This window comes from Xiphophorus hellerii, chromosome 22 (genome assembly GCF_003331165.1).
Source record: "Xiphophorus hellerii strain 12219 chromosome 22, Xiphophorus_hellerii-4.1, whole genome shotgun sequence".
Taxonomy (NCBI): domain Eukaryota; kingdom Metazoa; phylum Chordata; class Actinopteri; order Cyprinodontiformes; family Poeciliidae; genus Xiphophorus; species Xiphophorus hellerii.
The window spans coordinates 30,527,313-30,536,496 of record NC_045693.1 but is presented as its reverse complement, the minus strand read 5'-3'; the positions used below and the strand labels follow the sequence as shown (position 1 = coordinate 30,536,496).

General features: G+C 44.0%; 1 long non-coding RNA gene across 2 annotated transcripts; it reads right to left on the bottom strand.

The window, feature by feature from the left end:
- Positions 1-5,726: 5,726 nt before the first annotated feature.
- LOC116712601 (uncharacterized) lies at positions 5,727-6,407 on the bottom strand. Of its 2 annotated transcripts, XR_004337584.1 has the most exons (3): positions 6,282-6,407; positions 5,905-6,192; positions 5,727-5,822 (listed from the first exon to the last, which is right to left on the bottom strand). It is a non-coding gene; the product is annotated as an uncharacterized LOC116712601 (long non-coding RNA). The 2 variants fall into 2 exon arrangements; XR_004337583.1 differs by having other exon boundaries at positions 5,905-6,407.
- Positions 6,408-9,184: the final 2,777 nt, after the last annotated feature.

Sequence of the window (9,184 nt, the reverse complement as noted above, 5' to 3'; positions counted from 1 at the left end):
ATAAACCAGGGGGGAGTGGAGGTCAGCGTTGAAATTAGAATTCTGGCATTTGTAGATGGCATTTCCTGCACATAGAAGAGATAAGAAAAGCAATCGTATGAAGGGAGGATAGACAGGGGCAGTGTAGCGAGATGCTGTACATGTTTAAGTGAGTTAAATAAGTACATAGAATGATGAGGTAACAGACGAAAGATACTACATTGACTTAAGAGTCAAGTAATTACTATAATTACCAAATTTTTTGTCCAATAAAAACTCACAAATTTTCATAAAAAGTGGCCACTTTGGTTGTTATACAGGTCTTCTTGTTGGAAGGGGGTTTAGGAGGACAGGGTCCCTCACATATCAGTGGATGATGTGAGAGCAGACAGTGGGAGACCCCTACAGTTTCCAAATGAACAGGAATTTTACGAGTCACTTCAAACTTACATGAGTAAGTCTGTGTTTATTCTCTCTGAATAGACAGAAATAAGTTTGTGGAACCTTCATTTTAGCCAGAGGCGTTAGGAGTCTCATGAGGAGCTCACCTGAGTAAAATGAGCAGGAATTTTCTCTTAATGAAATCTTACATTTTGTTACAACATTTTCTGAAATGTAGAAAATAGGATGCGATTTTATTTTATTTTTCTTAAGTATGAGCACACGTCTATCTAAAAAGCTGTCAGTATAAGCTCGTTGAACGCTGCATATTTACTTGTGACTGAAGGGAAGAAATTGCAGATGACTCAAAAGTAAATCAGACAAATTATATCTGCATATCTATCTGCCACGCCACTGCGTTGAGCTTTTGATTTGATTTTCACAACCCACTCCCTCTGAGGTGCGGCTTCTCTGGGTCTCGAGCTTATTTGAATACATTTGAATCATCCGCCATGCATTCTCGCTCCTTGCCTTCCTGCCTGCATCTTTGAAGCAGATAACGCACGGTGCTTTCAGCTGGAGCACAGTAGATGACTTTTTAGAGTGAAAAATGACAAGTTATTTCCTTGAAGTCTTACATGGTATGGGGCAGTAAGGTTTTCCTGAGCCGGCGGGGGCTCGGTTGAAAGGAGGGGGATCTTGGATGACTTTGTCTTTTGTCTTTAATATGAAAATGAGAATGATTGAAGTTTTATTTCTGGGTGTTTTTGCTAGTGCTCTGTAATTTGTGTGCAGAGCTTTTCTTCACACACTTTTCATGCCCAAGGTTGCAATTTTTGTTTTGGTTGTTTAATAGGACAGCACTGCTTTAAAACTGAAGTTATTACCTTTGGACTGAAGGAAAAAAGATTCTGAGTCAGCACACAGCTTTGGTTTTGATAGCTAGAGCCCAGTGATCACGCCTGAAATCTGAGTCTAGTGATGGACTCAGACCTGAACCTGGAGAGATTTTAGTCTGCTCAGTTCTGCCTATTTTGTTTTTGGGCCTCTTGTCACTTTAAATCCAAATAAGCTAATGCTGGTCACATCACCCCCAACCCAGCGTTTACACTGCCATGTGAAAATGGCTGCAGACAGATGCGCAATTATACAAATGTACAATTTGGAAAAGCAGAAGTGGAGCCTTCTGCACAGCCAACACAAATGCAGCGAGTGGTTTCTGGATGGTAAGTAAACAATAAAACACTTTTCTTTTCCGGTAGACATTTTACAGCTCATGCAGCAGTAAAACCAGCTGACCAAACGTATTGGAGCTCAACTTGTGTTGCTAGGAGACGGGCTAGGCTTCCCTCAGGTTGCGAGGTGAGCTTAGCGGCAGTTTCTGCTGATTTATGATGTTACATTCCTGACGTTTTTTCCAGACACCAAAAAAAACATTAAGTTATTACCAAATACCAGCTGGCTGTTTTTATAGAAGCTGTAGAAAGCAAAGTGGAAGTACAAAAAATATGCAACATGTGAATTTTGCGTAATACATCAGTGTTCTCCCTTGTCTGAAAAACAATGATTAAAAGCCCAAAATTTGTCCAACATTCAAACTCATAATGACTGTGTGGGAACATCTGACTAACTACCCTTAGCGTTCATGCAGGCTCCACTATGAGGAAGAAGCTGCAGTGCAGCAGAGCCAAAGCTTTCAATCTGAAAATCAGATTGTTCGATTTATCAGCCGCCTACTCCTGGTCAACAGAGAACCTGCCCTATGTTGACCTGCTGCACTGGGTCCTTCGGAGGCAGCAGACCCTGAATTTGGACATACCCATAGTAACTAGTGGACCATAGGCTAGCTAATGACTTGCTAATAATTGCTTCTTATAACACATTCCAGATGAATTGTAGAGAAATAGTCAGGCCTTTGTCTGCAAATGAAAAAGCAAATTGAGGTTCAGATAAACAGTCAGGGTCTTTACCTCATCCTCAGTATGACATCATCTGTCCTCTTGAATCTTTATGTAGCAATCACCTTTAAATATAGTGATACTTGATGGATTCCTTTAAAATTTAAGACACCTGTAAAAAGACATTTTACAAGGCATTGAAGTGGCTGTGACCTCTACTTTACTTTAGAATATCTTTAAGATCCTGCAAAATTCAGAGGTTTTAATTAACCAGCCACTAAAAGCTGATCTCTGTCCAGTGATATAATTTACTGACATCAATGCAGAAAATTTGAAAATCAAACTTACCCAATGTTGTTCTTGCTTCCTAAATAAATCCGTTTGAATATTATAAAGTGAAGGCGAAAGAAGCCAGAAAACTTTCTGGATGTATCCACTCAACTTAGCAACAATTTTCAAAACAGCTGACAGATGCTTGGCAGGTATGACCTTATGCTGAAAAAACAAACTTGGAAGAAAATAAATGTCTCTTCTCCTGCCAGAGTGACAGTTTGCTGTGTGATTTATGTTGTGGGGAAGAAGGCCTTTCCTATCCGTCAAAGTCTGCCTGCGTAGCCGGCTCTGGGTTTTGACAGCAGCGAACTGAACAGAGCAGCTGGGCCCGGCGTGTTTGACTGGAATTTGTTCTGGATCTGCTCTTTGGGGTCTGATTTAAATGTGAATCCATACAAAACCATCAACCTGAACATGAATGTATTTCACTTGGTAAATCCTGAGAATGTTTCGGTAGAAGTTCCTACCTATTCTATTTGCAGTTGTGGAAATGTTCCCTAAAGCTTTCTACACACAGTTAGGTGCTGGCTTAAAGATTTTTTGTTTTCATACAAGATTTGATTTTAATCCTTTTTTCCTTAATTTGTTTCTACAAAAGAAATTACAGAAAGTAATATCTTCAAAAAGTGACTTATGTTTCAATCATCTGTAATGTGAGTTGAATGCGGCGTATTTGACCCAGTTTACAAGAATTTTTGTTTAACTGCATTAATTAAGCAAAGATTTACTTCATGTCGAACTGGCATATGTCACGGACAAACGTTAGTGACTAAGTAAAATTTAAAACCTCAGCAGTGTCCAGACCCTCTGTACAGAGCAGATAGGATAGGGTAGGACCAGGGGCTGCTTTTTACAACTGAGTGAAGCTGACACCCCACCCACAGGACAAATTCCAGCAAATAGCCTAAGCGGTTCGTACTCCGTATGTGCGAGTTTGTGCTGTCAAAATTTTCGTTTGTGCTGCTTTTGTTTCTGAGATATTAAAATTGATTTTTTTAGGTCATCCAGAGGTCACCATCTTCCCGTCTCGCTCCAAAACTAAACAAAGTGCGACGCTTCTTTAGGGCTCAGTTTCTGCAGGTTTGTGTCTTTAAAACAGTCATTAGAGCGGCTTTTGTTTTGGCGATATTACAACTTATAATTTTGGCCAATCACGTCACCCCTTTCAGTCCCCCAACACAGAAAAACCATTGAAAAAGAAAAAAAATAGCAAAGGAGAAGAAAGTAGTTCAGTTATGCTTGCTTGACTTTAACAACTGTAGAACATCCTGATCCATAGAGTGGCGTTGTTGTCATTTGCTATGGCAACAAGTTTGTGTGTAACGTAGCTCCTTACACACAGAAGAAAGAATAATAAAAGTGGTTTTGAGTTATTCTTCAATGGTTTTTCTGCATCATTGCATTATCTGCATTATCCTTTGTTATGATGTACTGCACTAAATTAATACCTACTTTTCCAGGTTTCATTTCATTAATGGAATTGTTCTACCGCGACAGGGCGGCTGTGGATGGTATGGTTCTGCGCATGCGTGAAATCTATGGACGTAGACAATAACATACAAGGGGTGCACAATATCTCATAAATTAAAGCTGCTCAACTGACAGTCTTAATGGCACAAACCTGCTCAAATGGAGCACTAAATAAGTAGTGCTTACCTAACTTTATGAACTTTGTAATTTAGCACATATTTTACAGCGTTTTCACCTGAAAACCCACACAGAAGCAGCATTGCCTATAAAAACTGCTTACATTTTAATTTCTCAAAGTACATGTCCTCATAAAGTACCAGCATTCTCTGGGAGATCTCTTTATTGAGCTTACAAATAAAGTTTAACTCGACACTTGATTTCATACAGACATCTTTCTACAGAATAGCTCAAAAGACAAAAGAAAAGTTTAAAAAAATCTCCTTGTTCATCCTCCATTGCCCTGAGATTCTGGCAGAACCCACGGCTTGTTGGTTCTGGAACATCCTCCACTGACACGGGAAGAGATGATTGCCGCATTTCTATCCCCAATCTGTTGCATTTTACAATGCAGTTGAGGTAATGAGATGTTTACTAGCTATCATTTTATCACCCAATAATTAAAAGCTCAAGTAAGAGACCAACTGGAGGAAAAATAACACGTTGCACCTAGAGCTACAGAAGTCGTTTTTACTAGCTGCCTTTTAAATCCTTGAACTCAAAACAGTTCATGTGGGAGAACTAGTGTTTAAAATTGATTAAATTCACACATTTTTTTTTAGGGCAGCCTTATTGTTCTATCACTGCCTGAAATGAATATTGTAGAATTTTATTGATTGTCACAAGCGGTGCAGAGTGCTACTGTGTAATACTTTTATTGCTGAACTAGGAAAGGCCTCGTGAATAACACAACAGGCCAACTGAGCAGGCCAAAGCAATCATAAAATGACTAAAACCTGCTCAGTGGAAGGTATCACGCTCGCCAGGATGAAAAGATGAAAAGCCGCTGCTCAAAGAAACACGAGGTCAAAAGAAATTGCTGCTTTTACAGAGATTTTTCTCTCTTTTCAGTGAAAATATCTACAGGTGAAGTCACTTTGGTACGCATAATTATATTTACTGTTTGCATTATTATCAAGTAAGAAAACTGTATTTAAAAGGCTCTTAAGTAGTAATTGAGTATATGGGGATTTCTTCTGTGAAGACCAGATTTTTCACAGTTACAGTATGCTAGCACTGATATGTTTCTGGATTAGCTGTAAGGATTAGCTATACTTACAAATGCGCGCAAATTGTAGTCGATATTCTGCCAATGTCAAAAAGACAAAATAATTTCACAAATGTTTCCATTAGATAAAAAATTTAAATAAAATCACACGAGAATAAGCTTGTTCATGTCATTAGAAATTATGGCATCATTGAATGTAAACAACAATTTCCAAGACTTCTTGCAGGAGCTTGAAGGTATTTAACATTCACAGTAAATATAAAATAAGTACTTTTAGAGGCTTGCATAATAATTTAGAGACTACTCAGTTTAAACTTTCAAAATGGAATATAGTCACATTACGCACAATCAATGTGTTTGTTTCTACAAAACTAACGAGCATGTCATGATGGTAGTTTTTAACAAGCCCACATGCAGAACACAAGACAGGAGAGGTAGGATCAGTGTTAAATGATTTAATAATGATCACACAATTATCAGCGAGAATCAGGATGGTCTGGTCCAGGGGCAAAAACAGGGACGGCAACAATGGTTCACTACGAGGAAAGAACAGAGTGGTGAGTTCAGGGGTCGTGGGAAGGAAGGAAATCTTTCTGGGAAAAGACAGGCTGATCTTACTTGTTGCTGATGAACAGAGTCTTGGAGGGGAAACCAAGTATGTCCGGGGTCTCGGTTCTTGGTGGGTCCAGGAACAGCGGAGGAGTGCGGTGGGCAGCGGACAGGTAGGCACGGGTGCAGCGGGGAGACGGAGGAGTGGTACGGCCGCCAGCCGGTGGGTCCAGGAGATAATTGCCAAACAACGGAGAGGTGAGTCTGGGAACTCGGGCAACCTGTGGATACTTTCCACGGCGTCACGAGGGTGGTTCATAAACCAGGAATTCAACCGGGATCTCATCAAAGGATCACCTAAAAGGCAACGGAGTAAACAAAGATAATTACTAGAATGTTCAAGACAACTAGAAACACAGAGACAGGCTCAGGGGGCTCAGAGGTACCGTGACTGGCTAACACTCAGGCGACGCTGGACTGGCGGCCAACTCCTTAAGTCTGCGCCGCTGATGAAGATGATCACGAACAGCTGCGGATAATAATGCACCGCACTCCAGCCGGAACCTGTCGCCATCAGGGTGCACAGGAACTCCCACCATGCAGCCAGAACCCCGGAACATAACAGTACCCCCCCCTCAACGGTCGCCACCTGGCGGCCTAGACGAACTGGAAGGCAACGAGGAACGATAGTCGGAGATAAGGGAAGGGTCCAGGATGGAAGAACCAAAGATCCAGGATCTGTCCTCCGGACCGTAGCCCTCCCAATCGACGAGGTACTGCCAGCCGCGACCTCGCCGACGGGAGTCCACGATCCGACGGACGGTGTATGCAGGATGACCATCAATGTCACGGGGGGGTGGAGGGGGTTCGGCTGGAGGGCAGAGCGTGCTGGTCTGGACAGGTTTGATCTGGGACACATGGAAGGTGGGGTGGGCGCGGAGGGAGGCGGGCAGACGGAGACGGACAGCCGACGGACTGAGTACGGTTTCAATGGGGAAGGGACCAATGTATCGGGGAGAGAGCTTTCTGGAAATGGATTTGAGCGGAACGTCACGTGAAGAAAGCCAAACCTGTTGACCAGGGACGTATATGGGTGCTGGTCTCCTCTTCCGGTCAGCCAGGCGCTTATTTCTATCCGCAGTGTGGTTGAGGTTACGGATAACAGTGTTCCAGACCTTCCGACAACGGCGGATGTGATGACGGACTGAGGTGACCGAAATATCCTTTTCCTCTGAGGAAAGAAGAGGGGGTTGATAACCAATGGAAGCCTCGAACGGGGACATACCGGTAGCTGCCGAGATGTGGCTGTTGTGAGCGTACTCCACCCAAGGGAGGAATTGGGACCAGTCAGAGGGGTTGGTGGAGGTGAAGCAGCGGAGGGTGGTTTCCAGGTCCTGGTTGAGCCGTTCGGTTTGACCGTTGGTCTGGGGGTGAAAGCCGGAAGAGAGTGAGACAGATGCGTTGAGAGCCGAACAGAAACTTTTCCAAACCTGAGAGACGAACTGAGGACCTCGGTCAGAGAGGATGTCCTGTGGGATGCCATGGAGTCGGAAAACGTGTTTGATCAGAAGTTGAGCGGTTTGAAAAGCCGTGGGTAACTTACGGAGAGGAACGAAGTGGCAGGTCTTGGAGAAACGGTCGACGATAGAGAGGACGGCGGTCATGCCCTTGGAAGGAGGTAGGCCGGTAACAAAATCTATAGATATGTGAGACCATGGCCGTTTGGGGATGGGGAGAGGTTCCAGGAGACCAGATGGAGGTTGGTGAGAGGTCTTATTTCTGGAACAGGTGGTGCAGGCTTGGACATACTCACTGACATCTTTATGGACAGAAGGCCACCAAAACTTGCGGAGGACGAGTGCAATGGTACGGCTTATTCCGGGATGTGCAGAGAATTTTGAGGCATGGATCCAGTGGAGAAAACGGGCTCGGACAGAGACAGGAACATAGAGCTTGTTGGGAGGACAGGTGTCGGGTGCAGGTTCTGTCAACTGAGCTTGTGTAATGATGTCTTCGATCTCCCAGGTAACGGTGGCGACTGTACAACTGGGAGGAAGAATAGGGGCAGGGGCCTTCTCGGAATCATCAGACGAATACAGGCGGGAAAGTGCGTCAGGTTTGATGTTACGGGAACCAGGGCGATATGAGATGGAGAGATTGAATCGAGAGAAAAATAGCGACCAGCGTGACTGGCGTGGGTTGAGCCTCCGGGCAGACTGAAGGTAGGACAAGTTCTTGTGATCGGTCCAGACCAGCACCGGATGCTCCGCTCCCTCCAGCCAATGTCTCCATTCTTCCAGGGCTAATTTTACAGCTAGTAGCTCCCGATCTCCCACATCATAGTTTCTCTCTGGAGGTGATAATCTGCGGGAAAAAAAGGCACATGGGTGAGTTTTATTGTCGCCAGGAGAGATCTGGGATAAAACCGCACCAACTCCGGTGTCCGAGGCGTCGACCTCGACAATGAACTGTCGGGACGGGTCTGGCTGAATCAGGATGGGTGCGTTGGCGAAGAGGGTCTTGAGGCGTGAGAACGCCGCTTCAGCCTCCGGAGTCCAACTAAAAGGGATCTTGGAAGAGGTTAGTGCAGTTAGTGGTAAAGCTGTCTGACTGTAGTTTCTGATAAAACGGCGGTAAAAGTTTGCAAATCCGAGGAAGCGTTGGAGCTGCTTGCGGGTTTCGGGTGTGGGCCACTGCAGTACTGCCTGGATCTTTTCCTCCGTCGGCCGTACCTGTCCGCCCCCTAACATGAAACCCAAGAAGGAAATTGACGGCTTGTGGAACTCACACTTCTCAGCTTTGACAAATAGTTTGTTCTCGAGCAGTCTTTGGAGAACCATGCGAACGTGGCGTCTGTGTGTCTCTAGAGTCTGTGAATAAATGAGAATGTCATCCAGGTACACGAAAACAAAGATGTTCAGAAAGTCTCTTAAAACATCGTTTACCAGGGCTTGAAAAAATGCAGGCGCATTGGATAAGCCAAAAGGCATCACGCAGTACTCAAAATGGCCAGTAGGTGTCTTAAACGCAGTCTTCCACTCGTCACCCTTGCGTATGCGCAGAAGATGGTAAGCGTTTCTCAGGTCGAGTTTGGAAAAAACTGTAGCACCGTGCACCGGTTCGAAGGCAGATGATAATAATGGCAGGGGATACTTATTCTTAACTGTAATATTGTTTAACCCTCTATAGTCTATGCAGGGCCTCAGAGATCCATCTTTCTTCCCCACAAAAAAAAATCCAGCTCCCAGAGGGGAAGATGAGGTGCGGATTACACCGGCTGCCAAAGACTCCTTTATATATTTGTCCATAGTGTCTCTTTCAGGTCGAGAAATATTGTATAAGCGACTGG